The sequence below is a fragment of the Mustela erminea genome, chromosome 1, assembly GCF_009829155.1.
Source record: "Mustela erminea isolate mMusErm1 chromosome 1, mMusErm1.Pri, whole genome shotgun sequence".
NCBI lineage: Eukaryota > Metazoa > Chordata > Mammalia > Carnivora > Mustelidae > Mustela > Mustela erminea.
In genome coordinates, this window is record NC_045614.1 from 23634216 (window position 1) to 23653596 (window position 19381).

A 19381-nucleotide genomic window follows, 5' to 3' on the forward strand; every position below is an offset into this window, starting at 1 on the left:
ATAGGCAAAGGGAAGAAGAGTCTGTAATAAGAAAGATGTGAGGTCAATATAGTCAGACTTCACTTACGCAGTACAGATGGGGGTTATATCAAATGGATGCCCGTGGAGGCCACTTCCATCCTGAGGTAGTGGAATTTGGGGTCTCACTGTGGTCCTGGCCAAGCACAGAGCCCACTCTAGTTAAGCATGCAGATCCTACCTCTTTCATAAAATTTGTCTTCTGGCTCCACTTTTTATAAAAATTTTCTCACCTTCTATACCTGGAGTAAATTCCTGACCTGTGTCTAGGAAGTACTTCCCCACCTTATTTCCTTGTCCTTTGCCCACCACATTTTATGCCCTTCATGGGCTTCTCCGGTGACTTTTCTCAGAGTCTTCAGTCAGACCATTTTGGCTTTTTCAACTGTTTCTCCTTCCCTCTCATTTTCCAGGTGTTACCCAAGAAAAACAAAGGCTGTAGAGTGTGAGTGGTTAAGAACGGGGTTTTTATTGGGCTCCTTGGAAAAATGGCCCATTCTAGGTCAGGATAGGAAATGAACAGGATGAGCCTGAAAATACCAACTCCTATAAAAGGACTTGGTTGTAACCCTAAAGGGAAGAAGCTCCTACTGGCCAAAGATGAGGCAAATTGAGCATCTCTCCCTAAAAAGTTATCAACAGATTGAAATGCGTGATGTATGTTACAATCCATGCTGATGATAAAAATATGAGGCAGTAAAACCACAAGTTCATAATGCTACTCAAAAAAGAGGGAGGGAACTCCTTATAAGTCACCTTTAGACAAATCTTTATTTTGAAAACCAGTAAGCGAATGAAGAACAGCAAGCATTTATCCAAATCTTCTCTACAAATGGTTCCTCAGGCAGCTCAGTAGTGCAAGAAGGGAAGCTTCTCTTTCTAGAAATTTCTAGAAACTTTTAATTTAATAAATGGTGAGTACTGATAGAATTAAAGTATGATGCCCTAATAAATTAGTGAAGCTAAGCATTGAGCATCAATGGCTGTCAGCATCACAAGACAACTACCAGACATTTGTCTGAGGGAAGTGACAATAGCATAAAGGAAGTAAATATATCTGTCCATCCATTAGTAGTCATCCCTGAAGCTGATCAAGCCCTAAATCTAACTATCAGTTTACTAATATGTAGGGGACAGAGGAACATGTTAAGTGACACCTCAGAATAGCACTCAGTAAAATTTGGATTCTGAGACACTCTTCATGAAGCAACTTGGTTTCTTCAATAAAAAATTGTGAGAAGAATAGTGAAAAGAAAACTCTGGAATGAGAGATTTAAGACGCCCCCTTTCAACAAAGCACAACATGGGGACTTTATTTGAATCCTGATTCAAACTGTGACTGTGACCATGACTGACATAATGTAGGATGACTATTATGCTTTTGGTTTTAAAAGTCTTTTTCTTTCAGAGACACGTATTGTATTGACATGATCACAGATGAAATAATGTGATGTCTGGGATAGGCTTCAAAATAATCTGGATGAAAGTGTGTTAGTTATCTGTTGTTGTAAAATGAATTACCCCAAAATGTAACAGCTTAAGACAAGAAATGTTTGTTATTTCACACATTTTCTGAGGGTCAGGAACCTGAGAGTGGCCCAGCTGGATGGTCCTGGGTCAGAGTCTCTCATAAGGTTGCATGCAGGATCCTGGCTAAGGGCCGCAGTCATCTGAAGGCTTGACCAGGATGGAAGATCTACTTGTAAACTCATTTATGTGGCTGTTGGGAAGAGATCTCAGTTCCTTGATAGCTATATGGTTGGAAGATTCCGTGTCTTACCATGTGGGCAACTCCATCGGGCTGTTCCCATCAAAGCCGTTGCTCTCCCTAGAGTGAATTATCCAATAGGGATTGGGAAGTCAACCATAACAGAATCCATAGTGTCATTTGCAACCTCACCTTACAAGTGGCTTATGATCACTGCTGTATTCTCTTGGTCATAGAGACTAACTCTGGATCACAGAGCCACAACCCTGGGTGGGCCCCACACAAGGGTGTAAATATCAGGAGGGGAGGACCGTTGGAGGCCATCTTGGAGGCTGGCTCCCATAAGGGAGATGGAAGAGAGTAGCAGTGGGATATTGATAAAATAAGATTCACCATGAGTTGGTAACTGAAGTTTTCTATAACGAAAAGATTTTTGGGGGGAGGGGGTTGGTGACAATATATATTTTAAAGACAGGATGCTTGGATTTAAATCTCAGCCCTGCCATTCATTAGCTGGGAGATCTTGTCAAGTGATGTGAACCATCTGAAACTGTTTCTCCATTTATGAAAGGAGGGTAATGAAAATGCTCTGTCTTTGGGGCTTGTTGTAAGGCTTGAAGGACACACCACTTGTGAGTGCTCAAGCCAAGGCTGGTACACAGAAAGCGCCCAATAAATACTAGTTATCGGCAGTGTTATCTTTTCTTCTGTCGCAGGCATTCTTTCCACTAGACCTCAAACCATTCACAGGACCACCTATTTTCTAGAAATCCTTTACTCTCACTTTTTAGAGACCCATTGTGATTTTCTCTGGGGAAAGCTGCCATTTGTTTCTTATCTCCTCTCTACATGTGTTTGCCTGTCAGTATGCTGCAGAGTAAAGCCCTTGCTCACTGTGGAAGAGTGTGTGTGTGTGTGTGTGTGTGTGTGTGTATTTGGACACATCTTTGCTTCCCCCGCTGTGTCACCACATTGAGAATTGTGAACTAAGCCAGTGAAGGGCTACACCTCGCCCACAAGCTGCTTATACATCAGTTCTTCTCTGTCCTGAATCCCCCTCCTTCCTCCTCTCAGCGAAATTCCTCTGTCTGTACCAAAACTCTTTGGTAGAGTTCGGGTGGGACTTTCCCCAGATATAGCCACTACAACCTCAAGTTCAGAAAACGGGCACATGGGCACATGATCCAGACCTGGGTATGCCAACGGTCCCATTCTCTGGTCACCCGATGAGCACAGGCCCAACCACATACCGAGGCTGGGCTAATCAGAGTGTTTCTGGAGGCTCTTCTGATAGAAATATTGTGGAAATTGGTCTGGTGTAGAGGTGCCAGATTTAGCAAAACAAATAACAAACAGGGCACCCACTTAACTTCGAATCTCAGATAAACATTGGATACATTTCCAACATGATGGCTTATCTGAAATTCAAAGTTGATTGGGCATTCTGATTTTATCTGGCAGCCTTGGCTCTGGCCACTGGGCAGGCTGAGCCAGGTACACGTGCCACTACTGATGTAGGCAGCTGTGTGGTCAAGAGCCCACTGGCAGAATAAAGCCAAGTGATTCCAGGCGAGAGACACACAGAGATCCAGCCTGGAATGCGTCACTGAGCCATTGTTCCCAGTTGTCCCCTAATAGGAGCCAATGACTTTGCTTTCCCTACAGATAGACTTTTTTTTTAAATTTATTTTTTATTTATTTTCAGCATAACAGTATTCATTATTTTTGCACCACACCCAGTGCTCCATGCAATCCGTGCCCTCTCTAATACCCACCACCTGGTTCCCCCAAACTCCCACCCCCCCGCCCCTTCAAAACCCTCAGATTGTTTTTCAGAGTCTATAGTCTCTCATGGTTCACCTCCCCTTCCAATTTCCTCGAACTCCCTTCTCCTCTCTAACTCCCCATGTCCTCCATGCTATTTGTTATGCTCCACAAATAAATGAAACCATATGCACTACTGGGTATTTACCCCAAAGATACAGATGTAGTGAAAAGAAGGGCCATCTGTACCCAATGTTTATAGCAGCAATGGCCATGGTTGCCAAACTGTGGAAAGAACCAAGATGCCCTTTAACAGACGAATGGGTAAGGAAGATGTGGTCCATATACACTATGGAGTATTATGCCTCCATCAGAAAGGATGAATACCCAACTTTTGTAGCAACATGGACGGGACTGGAGGAGATTATGCTGAGTGAAATAAGTCATATAGACTTTTAGTGGTTTTCTGTTTTTGTTCTCAGAATTTCAGTTTGGGTACTTGAATAGCCTCAAAAATAACAGTGCCGTCAGTGTCCTAGTGGTTAACACCTAGCCTTTATTGACTGCTTGATATGTGTGCTGGGCTGTTCTAAGCCCTTGGTCTACATTATCTCATTAAATTCTCATTGTAACCCTGCATGGTATAAATGCAGAAATTATTGACCTAGGAACTTTCTGTGAAGTCGCTATGCTGGTATTACTATAAGCATATGCATTGTGACGCTATAATGTGTGTACAAATGTACAAATATTTTGACCGTAGTAATGTCTGAAACAATAAGACAGTAAAAAATTAAACTTTCATCAGTAGGGGACTGGTCAAATGTTGATACATCCCTTAAAAAAAAAAAATCACAGGGCCATGCAGAGTATTTGTTTATTCGCTGACTCGAATGAGAATGGATTCTTCCATTCAGACAATTAAATTTGATATCCATATGTAATTAATTTGGCAAAATAGAGGTCACTGAAACAGATATGTTTTAATTGAGTACAAGTTTTATAAAACTATGAAAATCTTCCAAGTGATTATGCCAAGAAAGTTCTCATTTAGTCGTCCCTGGGGTCCCGCATCTTTGCCAGGCTGTCCCAGAAATGAGTGTTGCTGTCACTGAGTGGACGAGCAGGGGTTGGGTCAGGGAACATTCTTCACCTCTTCCCCCACCCCCCGGACCATGACTCCAGATGTGTGTTCCTGGCATCTACCACCTTCCAGTCCGGGCTGTAGCTTTGCATCTGTGTCCTCCTGACCCGGACTGTGAGGGGATGGCTTGATGGAGAAGAGCCCTCCGCCTCCCCAGGGCTGCCTCTGCATTCCGTTCCCCCTGGATGCAGGCTCTATATACACATGTCTTCAGAGTCAAAGCTTCCACAGAGCTTGGCACGGGGCTCGGCATGAACCGAAACGGTGACTTCTGTCTGCTCTTGTCACTGAACTGATGAAAGCATTCTTCCTCCAAGAAGCAGATTTGAATCAAACCAAGGTCTTCCTATAGTTTATAGAGGATGAACTTGGACCTTCAGAAATGTCCAAAAAAGATGGGAATGAAGGGTAGGGCCTACTGTTGAGACACATACTGTTGCAGAGTTGAGACACAAAGTGGACATATCTGTCCTGGTAGCATTTGGGCTGTGGCTTCTCTCTGTCTCTCAGAGGGGCCCAGAGCATGTTCCCTCCAACACCCGACAGAGAGGACAGTGATCTCACAGGCTCTAGCTGTGAGTCTTCTGGGATACAGCCTTGGCCCCCCCCACCATGGACGGCTTTGGTGGAGGCACCTGTCCCACTGGAGGTACTTTCCCATCCTAGAGACCCGCCAGCTCTGGCTCATTGCCGCTGTCTCACCTGGTGTAAGTAGCGCCTTTGCCATCAAAACGACGTCGTTATGAACGTAACCACCTGGTGTGAAACAGTGTTGGTTGTTCACATCCAGGAGATCATCCCGGTCTCCAATTTGGCGTCAGCATGAAACAGCTGCTGCCTTCAGACACTTCAGTGTGTTACAGACGGCACGGAGGAGAAAGCGGGCCTGGCCCAGACAAAGTTCTCTCCCTGTCTGTACTTTCTCCCCCAAACTGCAAACATCTGGGCCTGCTCGTTAATACCACCAGCCTCTTGGGCCATTCTGTTGTCATGTTTGAGAAAGACCACGTCACTGTCTCCTTCCCCCACTGGAATCAAATGCCAGACTGAAGCCCCAGACCCTGGACCATGAAGCGTGTGCCCTTCCTGTAAACTGTGTTGACTGGGCACTGCCCTAGGTCACTGGTGTGTGTGTGTGTGTGTGTGTGTGTGTGTCTAACCCCCAAGGACACAGTCAGGTTCAGCCGGGGGAGCCTGGGAGGAGAATCCCAGGGTTGGCGTTGCCGGGGTGTGGTCAGGAGGAATGACATCCGTGTTTACACTAATCATCACGTGCCCTAGTTTCTACCCTAGTTGGGTCAGAAGAAGGTATGGACGCCCTCTGGGTCTCTGGCCAACGGGCCTTTGCACTTTGTGTTTGCAAAGGGGACCACAGGGCTCTCTGCCATCAGAATGAGACAGACACTTGTCTGTTTGGGCTCACTTCATTGACACAGGCCATTTCCCTATTTGAGAAGGCAAGTGGGAGCGTGTCTATTACTAATAGAGCTGGCAGTGGGAGGGCCTCTACAGGGCTTGTTTAGTTTGTTTAGTTTTTATCTGGCAGCCTTGGCTCTAGCCCCTGGGCAGGTTGAGCCAGGTACACGTGACCCTAGTTTGTCAGTAAACATGTCCCTTAAGCCATTGGACAGCACGGTGCTAAGTAGTTCCATTTCTTCTCAAGTTTAGTTTGTTAGTAAACATGTCCCTTAAGCCACTGGACAGCACGGTGCTAAGTAGCTATAAAGTCAAGCATGTCTGATGAAGGCCTGCACTGTCGCTCTTGCCCAGGATTCTGGGCTCCCGGCCCCAGGGGGTAGAGGGGTGCTGGGTGTGAACACGCAGGGAGACACACGGGGGGCATGTAGAGCCCCCTGTACCTGCTCCGCTCACATGCATGACCTTGTTCCAGGGGACTGCGTTTGCTAGTTACACATTCAAAAGTAAAATTACTACAAATCTCAAGCCAGGGATAGTGAAGCATGAAGCCAAGCCCGGGGCCCTCCTGAGCGCGGGGCCCTGGGCGACCGTACAGGCCACACGCCCAGGCAGACAGCCCTGAATGGGATTGCAACTTTGCCCCCCAGACTCTAGATGCACCCCCGCAGGCTGGACTGTGTCCGGGATGTGGAGAGCTGTGCTCTGAGTGTTCAGAAGGACTGTGTGGCACAGGGGTCCAGGGATGAGGTTCAGCATTTGGAGACTCCCTCTCCTCATACTTCCTCACCCACCTTGGGCAAACATAACACCTTTCGGAGACTCCATTGGCCCTTACATCAAACAGGATCCCAATAGTACTTTTTAAGGATGTTAGGAGGACCAGGCGAGGTGATGCACGAAAGGCCCACAGCGCCCGGCATGCAGTTGTCCTTTGGCCAGTGTTGGCCACCGTTGGAGGACTTGGGTGAGAATTTCTGAAAGCCTTCCCATAGCTGAGATGCTGCTGTGACCGTCCTCCACACCTAGTGGGTGTAAAATTCAGGTCTGCTGAATGCCAGTGACCAGGTTGAGGATCGTGGACGGGGGCGGGGGACGTTAGCCTGGCCACCCCCCCCACCCCCCGACAGCCTCCAAGCCAGGACCGCCAGCTCTGCGGATGGGGGATGGTTTTGTCTCCTGATGTCCACTTTTCCCTTCAGTCCCCTGCTTCTTATTGGGAGGACTCAAGCATTCGTTATAATTATGTCGACAGGAGAAAACATGATTGCTGTTATCACAGAGAGCGCTATCAGAGTGGACTCAACCAAATCAAATGCTGGTGGAGGGAGAGGGTTATTTCTCCAGGCCCTTCTGCTGGCCTGGACGTTGTGACTGTTGCGCGGAGATAAGCAGCCGCACTGGGGCTGCTGGCACTCGGGCGCTCCCCGTTATCTCCCCAGACATTAAGCCGTGCTAATTGCTTTGGAAGCCAGGCCTCTTCCTGGGCAGCAGCATACGCTGCCTGAGTGCATGAAGCAGAGATAAAAAGCCACCCTCCTCCTCCTTTACTGAGGTTTAATAATAAAATGGAACTGTCCCCATTTCCAATAAATTGTTTATTTTAATTTAGGAAAAAATAATGGAAACGGGCCACCTTCTGGCACATGGTTGGGGTACGTCTTCCTGGCTCGAGCTGTTTTGAACCTTCGGTTCTCTGGAGCAGGCTCTGGAAGGCACTCGGGTCTCGGTGTCATGAAATCAACCACGCGTCTTCCTCCGTATAATAAAATCTGGCCCTCACAGGGCAATAGAAGTCATTTTCCAAGGCCTGTGTTAGACTGTAAAGCTGCAAAGCAGGAATTTGGCTTAGAATGTATTGGAGGTATAAAGTTTTGTAGGGTTTTTTCCCACATATTTATTTTAGTGAATATGAAATTGACGCAGTCTCCCATTTCTCTGCATCCCTGTTCTTTCCCGTCCTCTCAGCAAGAGGTCAGCCCAATATGCCTTGCGTTAGAAGAGAGATCAAGGCCCCACGTGAAGGCAGCGTCTTACTCAGGTGTTGAGAGAGGGTGGGAGGCAGCCCTGGAACTCAGGCTTGTTGGCTTCTGTCTGCTGCTCCGCGGTCTGCGACGTCCTCACTCTCCCACCACTGTGCAGCCACGTTCCGATGTCACCATGTCACTATTCTCTCCCGCCATGTCACCGGGAGAGAAACTGAGGCCGGAGAGCCAAAGCTACTTGCCTCAGGTTCTCATAGCTGGTAAATAGCATAACCAGAAACTAGGACTCAGTCTCAGTCTCCTACTTCAATTTTTTTTTTTTTTTTCCTTCCAGAGTCCATGGAGTATAGTAGCAATAGCTTACGTACAACAATTACAATGTGCTGGCATCAGATAGGACACATTTTGAACCTCAGAGCCACCACAACTGAGAGCAGAGAAGCAGAAGAATGTATTGATGGAGAGGCTGCAGAGCGGTGGGCCAGGCCCCTTCCTTCTCTTCCAGACTCTACCCTTGGAGTGCACATCCTTAGGGTTCCTCCTTGGCAGATAACTCCGTGTCATGAACAGTGAATGCAGGGGGTGTTCAATGCATGCGGCGAAATGCTTTACTCTGTTGGCAGGAGCACAGGACAGTAAACCACTTGATGTGGTGCAGTGATTAGAAAGGGATGGGGGGATGGGGATGTCGAGGATCCTTGTAATCCAGGGCGGGGGCTTTGGAGGCATTGTCCTGGCCAGGGTCCTTGGGATGGTTGTAGTCATCAAGGTCCTTTCCTTTCAGTTAAGTGGCCCAAATCCAGCTAGATCTGGGCAGGCAAAGGAGCAAATATATTGGCTCACTTACCTGAAAAAGCTGGGCATGCTTGGTTCTAGGAGCTCCAACCATGCTGTCGTGATACTGTCTTGCCCCCTCCATTATGTTCTCTGTTACCTTGGCCATTACCTTTATTCAGGGGAGCTCTTCCTGCCGAGTGGCTTGATGGCTGTTGGCAGCCCCAGACTTCTTCCCCACCTCTCATAGAGAATCTCAGGGGAGAGAGAGTTTTCTTCTCCACATTTTGGTAGAGAGACTGATTCATATGCCCATACCTGATGGTGCCTTGTAGAAGTTGGGATGGAATTCACAAATTGGTCAAGCCTGATAAATGGGCTCGCCCCTTGATCTGGGAAGGAGGAAGAGAGTTGTTAGCCTCACCCAAACCGTAGGAATGATGAGGTGCTGGAGGAGAAGGAAAATCAGAAAAAGGGAAATGGGTGTTAAACAGACAAAAATCACACATAGCCACTGTGTACAAGCCTTAGAGTTTCCTCCGACTCATCCTTGGTCAGTGGCTTGGGGAGAAGGAAGGACGCCTCTAGCCTGAGTCTCTGCAGGTGAGTTCTGTCCATTAGAACTTGATTTGATGATGGAGAACATCTCTGATCTTCACTCTCCAGTGCAGTAGCCACCAGACATGGGGCTACTGAGCACTTGAAATGTGGCTGAGGGATGAAGCAACTTTTTACATTATATGTAAAATGTGGATGGCTACGTTTAGCTCATGGCTGCCATAGGGGACAGGGCAGCTCTTGGTGGAACCACATCTCTGGAGATAGTTCCCCGAAGCCAAGACCCTGGTTTTGTGTAAGACAAGAGGTGGGCCAAAGGTTAAACACAGCCTGGAAGACCAAGGTGATGGAGCAGATTTGGTCCAGGTGTGGTGGAGGAGAAAACGGAGTCTGGACATGAGGGAGAGGAAAGGGAAAGAAAGAGAGAGTGTGTGTCCTTCATCTGTGATGGCATTTGGAACCCCTTAACCTGGGGACATATTTTTCCCATGTACTCTAGAGACCAGATTTGTCCCAGGAAGAAATAAAATCAGAACTGACTTTGTTATAAAACTGAGTCGAGGGGAACTCCATGGCACGTTATTGCGTTTTCCTCTAAGTGTCCGGCAATAAAAGCAACCATTGCCCGAAGCCTTCTTTCTGCACATGACACATGGATTAAAAGACAAATTAAATGGGGTTGCTATGTTATTAATAAAAAACAATACTGTGTAAACTTGTGTGGCTGATCACAATTAAATGCAGTTGACAGAAATGACATCAGATGAATAGAATGAACTTTGTCAAGGCAGGGTCTGGCCATAGCAATGTGAACCTGGGGCCCTTTAAAGTCCAGCCTTCCCGCAGTCTGTGTGATGGGCATGTCACAATGTCCTGTGGGGTGTGTGGGATTGGCCCCGAGGTGCCTGCAGAGCCTTCCTGGTGGTGGTTACTCGCCCATTAGTCAGGTCTCCGAAGGTGGAGATTCGTGGAGCAGGCAGACTGATCTGGTTTGATCCTCTCCCACCCACCTGCAGCCAGGACACCTGGGCATCCTCAGAGTTAATTAATGTCTGGATTTGTTCACCAAGTGCTCATGAAGGACATGCCATGTGCTCAGCATCCTGTTGGGGCTTGGACATCCAGTAGGAAGAGCAGAGGAGTGTAAGGCTTGGTTCCCAGCTGTGTGGTTTGCCTGGGTCCCTGGCCATTGATATTTTTCTCCCCCATGGTTCAAGCCTACTGACTCAGATAGTCACCTGTAGACTCTGCTGTGGTCCAGGTGTAGAGATGAAGAGCTTCTGGCCAGTGCCTGGCTTACAAAGTACTAAAAAACAAACAAACAAACAAACAAAAAAATAGCAGGCGTATAGGAGAAAGAAGGAGGCATTAGAATGGGTGAAGCAGACCTGGGGTGGAACCTGGGCCAGGCAGCTAGGAGATGTGTGAACTGAGGTGCAGGGCTGAGCCTCACTCTTCCCATCTGCAAAGTGGGTTGATGGAACCTTACAAGGTTGTTGTGAGGACACAATTGCATGATATTTGCTAGGGACCTAACTTGAAGCAGGTTTCCATAACCATGGCTGCTCTGGTGAGCATGAGGGCATGATCGCTATGAGGGATGGGTGGGCCCAGGAAGGGGTCTTGTGGGTGACATGAATATTCCCAGTGTGAGCAGCCAACTTCAAATCCCGTCTTGATTCATGTTAGGTCTGGTTGTCATTAAAGCTGAATCACTGTGAGGAGCCCACCAAAACTTTCCAGTCCAGTTTGCCAGCAAACCTGCAGCCCACCCACCCCCATGACCGGTGTGGTTCCTGCTGCTCCCTAAGGAGAGCCTGGGAGAGAAGCATCTTAGAACCATTGGCCATGTCCAAGGATTGATCTCTCTATTCTTACTGCACAGTCCGTTTTGGGGTTCTAAGGCAGACACATCATAAGTGGATGTCACCATGTTGATAGACTGTTTGGGGTGTTGATGGGCCCCAGGGCATGGAAGAGAGAGAAAGCCATTCCACAGCCAGGAAATCACCAGCCAACATTTTCCATGAGCACACCCTTCCTGCCCCTCTCCTTCCTCGTGACTCCTCTGTCCAGTTTCTCCAGCAGACAAGGGCGTGGATGCCTTTGAGGAGAGAGAAATTCATTTCCGCAGAAGAGAAGTGGTTTCGGAATAGGGCAGTTGGAAAGTAATGCCAAGCAGCTGTGCCACTGTGGACATGAGCTTTGGGTCAGTGGACATCCCACTGGCTCATATGTCCCTGGGCACATGCCTAGACCACTCTTGCCTCTTTGCTGAGAAGCAGAAATGTAATGGGCTCCACAGCTACTTCCCTTTGCTGCCTTTACTCTCCAACTCATGCCGGGCTTCTGTGGAACCAACTAGGCAGATGGCCCTGGGAGATGTCTCTGAAGAGACTTGTTTCCATTTTGCAGATCACATGAAGCTCTTCTGAGTTCTAGCCTGTGTCCCCCTTGCCATAATCACAAGTCTTACCTTGTGATCCAATTTTTTAAATTAACATATAATGCATTATTTGTTTCTGGGGTACAGGTCTGTGACTCATCAGTCTCACACAATTCACAGCACTTACCATAGCACATACCCTCCCCAAGTCCATCACCCAGCCACCCCATCCCTCCCATTCCCCTCCCCTCCAGCAGTCCTCAGTTTGTTTCCTGAGATTAAGAGTCTCTTATGGTTTGTCTCCCTCTCTGGTTTCATCTTGTTTCATTTTTCCTTCCTTTCCCCTATGATCCTCTGTCTTGTTTCTCAATTTCTCTTATCAGTGAGATCGTGTGATAATTGTCTTTCTCTGATTGACTTCTTTCACTTAGCATAATACCCTCTAGTTCCATCCACCTCATTACAAAAGGCAAGATTTGGGGTTTCTTTGATGGCTGCATAATATTCCACTGTATGTATGTATACACACACACACACACACACACACACACACACACACCCCACATCTTTTTTTTAATTTTTAATTTTTTATTTTTTATAAACATATATTTTTATCCCCAGGGGTACAGGTCTGTGAATCTCCAGGTTTGCACACTTAACAGCACTCACCAAAGCACATACCCTCCCCAATGTCCATAACCCCACCCCCTTACACCACATCTTCTTCATTCATTCATCTGTTGATGGACATTTAGGTTCTTTCTGTAGTTTGGCTATTGCGGACATTGCTGCCATAGACATTTGGGTGCACGTGCCCCTTCAGATCACTACATTTATATCTTTAGGGCAAATACCCAGTAGCACAATTGCTGGGTCATAGGGTAGCTCTATTTTCAACCTTTTGAGGAACCTCTGTACTGTTTTCTGAGTGGCTGCACCAGATGGCATTCTCACCAACAGTGTAGGAGGATTTCCTTTCTCCACATCCTCTCCAACACCTGTCGTTTCCTTACTTGTTAATTTTAGACATTCTGAGTGGTGTGAAGTGATATCTCACTGTGGTTTTGATTTGTATTTCCCTGATGCCAAGTGATGTGGAACACTTTTTCATGTGTCTTTTGGCCATTTGGATGTCTTCTTTGCAGAAATATCTGTTCACCTCTTCTGCCCATTTCTTGATTGGATTCTTTGTTCTTTGGGTGTTGAGTTTGGTAAATTCTTTATAGATTTTGGATACCTTTATCTGATATGTCATTTGCAAATATCTTCTCCCATTCTGTGGGTTGTCTTTTGGTTCTGTTGAGTGTTTCCTTTGCTGTGCAAAAGCTTTTGATCTTGATGAAGTCCCAATAGTTCATTTTTGCCCTTGCTTCCCTTGCCTCTGGTGATGTTTCTAGGGAGAAGTTGCTGCAGCTGAGGTCAAAGAGGTTACTGCCTATATTCTACTCAAGGATTTTGATGGATTCCTTTCTCACACTGAGGTCTTTCTTCCATTTTGAGTCTATTTTTGTGGTATAAGGAAATGGTCCAGCTTCATTCTTCTGCATTCTTCTGGCTGTCCAATTTTCCCACACCACTTGTTGAAGAGACTGTCTTTCTTCCATTGGACATTCTTTCCTGCTTTGTTGAAGATTAGTTGACCATAGAGTTGAGGGGCCATTTCTGGGCTGTCTGTTCTGTTCCATTGATCTATGTGTCTGTTTTTGTGCCAGTACCATACTGTCTTGATTACAGCTTTGTAATAGAGCTTGAAGTCTGGAATTGTGATGATCCCAGCTTTGGTTTTCCTTTTCAACACTCCTCTGGCTATTCAGGGTATTTTCTGGTTCCATATAAGTTTTAGGATTATTTGTTCCATTTCTTTGAAAAAAGTTGATGGTGTTTTGATAAGGATTGCATTACATGTGTAGATTGCTCTAGGTAGCATGGACATTTTCACAATATTTGTTCTTTTAATCCATGAGCATGGAACATTTTTCCATTTCATTGTGTCTTCCTCAGTTTCTTTCATGAGTATTTTATAGTTTTCTGAGTATAGGTTCTTTGCCTCTTTGGTTAGATTTATTCCTAGGTATCTTATGGATTTGGGTGAAATTGTAAATGGGATCAACTCATTAATTTTTCTTTCTTCTGTCTTATTGTTGGTGTGTAGAAATGCAACTGATTTGTGTGCGTTGATTTTATATCCTGGTACTTTACTGAATTCCTGTATGAGTTCTTGCAGTTTTGGGGTGCAGTCTTTTGGGTTTTCCACATAAAGTTTCATATAATCTATAAAGAGTAAGAGTTTGACTTCTTCTTTGCTTTGGACACATTTTATTTCTTTTTGTTGCCTGATTGCTAAGGCTAGAGTGTCTAGTACTACATTGAATAGCAGTGGTGATAATGGACATCCCTGCGGTGTTCCTGACCTTAGGGGAGAAGCTTTCAACTTTTCTCCATTGAGAATGATATTCGCTGCAGGTTTTACACAGATGGCTTTGATCATATTGAGGTATGTACCCTCTATCTCAATACTGTGAAGAGTTTTGATCAAGAAAAGATGCTGTACTTTGTCAAATGCTTTTTCAGCATCTATTGAGAATATCATACACGTTTGTTCTTCCTTTAATAATATATTGTATCACATTAATTGATTTGCGGATGTCGAACCAACCTTGCAGTCCAGGAATAAATCCCACTTGGTCATGGTGAATAATCCTTTAATATACTGTTGGATCCTATTGGCTAGTATTTTGTTGAGCATTTTTGCATCCATGTTCATCAGGGATATTAGTCTGTAGTTCTCCTTTTTGATGGGGTCTTTGTCTGGCTTTGGGATCAAGGTAATGCTGGCCTCATAAAATGAGTTTGGAAGTTTTCCTTCCATTTCTATTTTTTGGAACAGTTTCAAGAAAATAGATATGAATTCTTTTTTAAATGTTTGGTAGAAGCTATCTGGCCCTGGGCTCTTTTTTGTTGAGAGATTTTTTATGACTGCTTCAATCTCCTTACTGGTTATGGGTCTGTTCAGGTTTCCTATTTCTTCCTGGTTCAGTTTTGGTTGTTTATATGTTTTGAGGAATGCATCTATTTCTTCCAGATTGTCTAATTTGCTGGCATATAGTTGCTCATAATATGTCATTATAATTGTTTGTATTTCTTTGGTGTGGGTTGTGATCTCTCCTCTTTCATTCCTGAGTTTATTGCTTTGAGTCCTTTCTCTTTTCTTTTTGATAAGTCTGGCCAGGGGTTTATCAATCTTATTCTTTCAAAGAACCAGCTCCTAGTTTCCTTGATATGTTATGCTCTTTTGGTTTCTATTTCATTGATTTGTGCTCTGATCTTTATTATTTCTCTTCTTCTTATAGGTTTAGGCTTTGTTTGCTGTATTTTCTCCAGTTCCTTTAGGCGTAGGGTTAGGTTGTATATTTGAGAACTTTCTTGTTTCTTGAGAAAGTCTCATATTGCTATATACTTTGCTTTAGGACCACCTTTGCTGCATCCCAAAGATTTTGAACAGTTGTGTTTTCATTTTCATTTGTCTTCATGAATTTTTTAAAATTCTTATTTAATTTCCTGGTTGACCCACTCATTCTTTAGTAGGATGCTCTTTAGCTTCCATGTATTCTTTCCAACTTTCCTCTTGTGGTTGAGTTCTAGTTTCAAAGCATTGTGGTCTGAAAACATGCATGGAATGATCCCAATCTTTTGGTACCAGTTGAGATCTGACTTGTGACCCAGGATGTGATCAATTCTGGAGAATGTTCCATGTGCTCTAGAGAAGAATGTGTATTCTGTTGCTTTGGGATGGAATGTTCTGAATATATCTGTGATGTCCATCTGGTCCAGTGTGTCATTTAAAGCCTTTATTTCCTTGTTGATATTTTTCTTAGATGATCTGTCCCATTTCAGTAAAGGGGGTGTTAACGTCCCCTACAATTATTGTATTATTGTCATTGTGTTTTTTTGATTCTGTTATTAATTGGTTTATATAGTTGGCTGCTCCCATGTTAGGGGCATAGATATTTAAAATTGTTAGATCTTCTTGTTGGACAGAGCCTTTGAGTATGATAGTGTCTTTCCTCATCTCTTATTGTAGTCTTTGGCTTAAAATCTAGTTTGTCTGATATAAGGATTGCCACCCCAGCTTTCTTTTGATGTCCATTAGCATGGTAAATTGTTTTCCACCCCTCGCCTTAAATCTGGAGGTGTCTTTAGGTGTAAAATGAGTTTCTTGCAGACAGCATATCGATGGGTCTTGATTTTTTATCCATTCTGATATCCTGTGTCTTTTGATTGGGGCATTCAGCCCATTTACATTCAGGGTAACTATTGAAAGATATGAAATTAGTGCCATTGTAGTGCCTGTATGGTGACTGTTACTGTATATTTTCTCTGTTCATTTCCGGTCTATGTTACTTTTAAGCTCTCTTTTTGCTTAGAGAACCCCTTTCAATATTTCCTATGGGATGTTTGCAAATTCTTTTAGTCTTTGTTTTTCCTGGTAGCTTTTTATTTCTCCTTCTATTTTCAATGACAGCCTATCTGGATATAATATTCTTGGCTGCATATTTTTCTCATTTAGTGCTCTGAATATATCATGCAGTCCTTTCTGGCCTTCCAGGTCTCTGTGGATAGATCTGCTGCCAATCTAATATTTCTACCATTGTAGGTTACAGACTTCTTGTCCTGAGCTGCCTCCAGGATTTTCACTTTGTCTCTGAGACTTGTAAGTTTTACTATTAGATGACAGGGTGTTGACCTATTTTTATTGATTTTGAGGGAGATTCTCTGTGCCTGCTGGATTTTGATAACTGTTTCCTTCCCCGAATTAGGGAAGTTCTTATTTATAACTTGCCCCAATATACCATCGCCCCTCTCTCTCTCTTTCATCTTCTTCTGGGATCCCAATCATTCTAATATTGTTTTGTCTTATGCTATTACTTATTTCTTGAATTCTCCCCTCTTGATTCAGTAGTTGTTTATTTCATTTTCTCAGCTTCTTTATTCTCCATCACTTAGTGATCTGTATCACTAATTCTGTCTTTTGCCTCATTTATCCTAGCAGTAAGAGCCTCCACTTTTTATTGCACCTCATTAGTAGCTTTTTAAAATTTCAACTTGGTTAGATTTTAGTTCTTTTATTTCCCCAGAAAGGATCCTTTAGCATTTTCTATGCTTTTTTCAAGCCCAGCTAGTATCTTTATAATCGTCATTCTGAACTCTACTTCCAACATCTTACTAATGTCCATACAGATTATGTCCCTAGGGTACTACCTCTTGTACGTTCGTTCGTTCTTTCTTTCTTTCTTTCTTTCTTTTTTTTTTGAGGTGAGTTTTTATGCCTTGTCATTTTGTCCAGAGAAGAATAGATGAATGAGAGAACAAAATGCTAAAAGGGTAACAACAACCCCAGAAAAATATACACTAAACAAATCAGAAGAGACCCTAAACTGGGGAAAAAAGAGTAGAAAAAGAAAAAAAATATATGATCAGGCTATTGAACAGAACAGAGACAAACACTTGATTTTGGGTGTATTTTGGTCTGTTAGAAGTAACTGCTTCTCAAAAGTTTCAAGAAAGAAAAATGCATGCACGTGTGCATGCACACACACACACACACACACATATATACCAAAAAAATACATATACACCAAAAAAATGGGTAAATATGATGAAAGGATAGAACATGATTATAAAGATGAAAAGTAGAAAAGATTTTTAAAAAACAAATTGATAAGTTGAAAAAAAACAAAGAAAAATAGGAAAAAAAAAAGAAGAAGAAGAAGAAAGAAAAGAAAAGAAAAGAAAAAAAGGAGAGAATGTGATCAGGCAGGAGACCAGGAGACCAGAACCAAGCCATATACTAGATTTAGGGTGTATTTTGGTCTGATAGAAGAACCTGTATCCCAAAATTTTAAAGAAAGAAAAACTTATATGTATATAAATAATAAGTTTAAATAAAATGAAGGGATAGAATATGACTATAAAAAATTAGAAAATATTTTTAAAATGATATTGATAAGATGGTTAAAATAGGAAAGAGGGAAAAATTTTTTAAACTAGAATAAGAAAAAATAAAATTAAAAAATTTTAACTTTGAAAGGCTATAGAATCATGAGGAAAAAAGCCATATATTCTATGTGCTATATTCCTGTAGCTCTGCAGTTTTGCAGTTCTCGTTGATCAGTAAACTTGGTCTTGGCTGGATGTTCTTGCTGATCTTCTGTGGGAGGGGCCTATTGCCGTGATTCTCAAATGTCTTTGCCCGAGATAGAATTGTGCCGCCCTTGCTGGAGGCTGGGCTAAGTAATCTGCTCAGGTTTGTTCTCAGGAGTTTTTATTCCCTGAACTCTAGCTCTGGAGGACAGGAATGAAAATGGCGGCCTCCTAATCTCCCACCCGGAGGAGCCAGAGCTCGGGGCCCCACTCCTCAGAGCACCCTTGGAGAAAAGCAGTCAATCCCTCCTGTCTCCCTGGTCTCCGGCCGCACTCCGAGCTCACTTGGCCTGTGACTGGGCTTTCCCATCTCTGGTGCACAGCCCTGTTTGGAGTCTCCAGCTGATTCCTGCTGCATGCTCCTGCACCACTCCTTCCAGAGGAGGAAGGAGAGGTCTCCCTGGACCTGCCACTTGTGGGGTCCCTGCTCAAAGAGCAATGGTCCAACTGTGCCTTGGATCATAGTTTAAGGTAACACCAAGCTAAGAGCCCACTGCTCGGCTCAGTCTCTGCTGCAGGCTTCCCTGCTCTGATACCTGGTAGCTCTGCCACAGACACCCCCAGTCTTGCTGTAAAGATGAAAAGTAGAAAATATTTTTAAAAAACAAATTGATAAGTTGAGAAAACAAAGAAAAATAGTAAAAAAAAAAAAAAAAAGTCCCCCCCCCCACCGCGGGACCTGAGACCACACTGTCCCAGCAAGGGTTCCACCCCCCATTTAGCCACTGGAGTGATGTCCCTCAGTGGAGCAGACTTATAAAAGTTCCGATTTTGTGCTCCATTGCCCTCTCACTTGCTGGGAGCCAGCTGGCAGAGGCTCCCTCCCCCTGTGGTCTATCTTTCCAAATATTGCCTTGGATTTACTTCTCTGCACATCCTACCTTCCAGAATGTGGTTGCTTTTCTGTTCCTGGAATTGCTGCTCTTCTCTTCAATCTCCTGTTGAGTTTGTAGGTGTTCAGAATGGTTTGATAACTATCTAGCTGAATTCCTGGGACTGGATGAAATTTAGGTCTACTTCTCTGCCATCTTGCTCCCTTGTGATTCAGTCTTTATTCTTGCTCTTTGGAAAACTTTTGTGTATCAGATGTGTGGTCATCAAGGGAGAGTAGGCCACTGGACATGCCTAGTCTCTGGAATGTCATAGTCTTGGATGGGGGCAGAATCTAACTGGCAGTTCTGTATGCAAAGTACTAAGTGCATGGGATGCATCATGGGGTTCTAAGGAAGCATTCTGAGGTGGTCTCAGAGATAGGGGTCTGGGAGGTTCCCCTAGGCCAGAAGGGGGTGATGTCCAAACTGAGGTCCCAAAGGTAGGTGGGAGGAAAATGTGGCAGGAGAGCTAGGAAATGTATGGAGAGGGGGTTCCCAGTAGAGGAGAGCATGTGTAGAGTCCCAGGTGTGATCAGGAGCAGGAAACTCGAGGGT

General features: G+C 44.3%; 1 protein-coding gene across 3 annotated transcripts in view; it reads left to right on the forward strand.

Moving 5' to 3' along the window:
- Window positions 1-19381, forward strand: part of CACNA2D3 (calcium voltage-gated channel auxiliary subunit alpha2delta 3) — an 854557-nt gene that overhangs the window by 437165 nt on the left and 398011 nt on the right. The gene's annotated exons all lie outside the window — the stretch shown is intronic.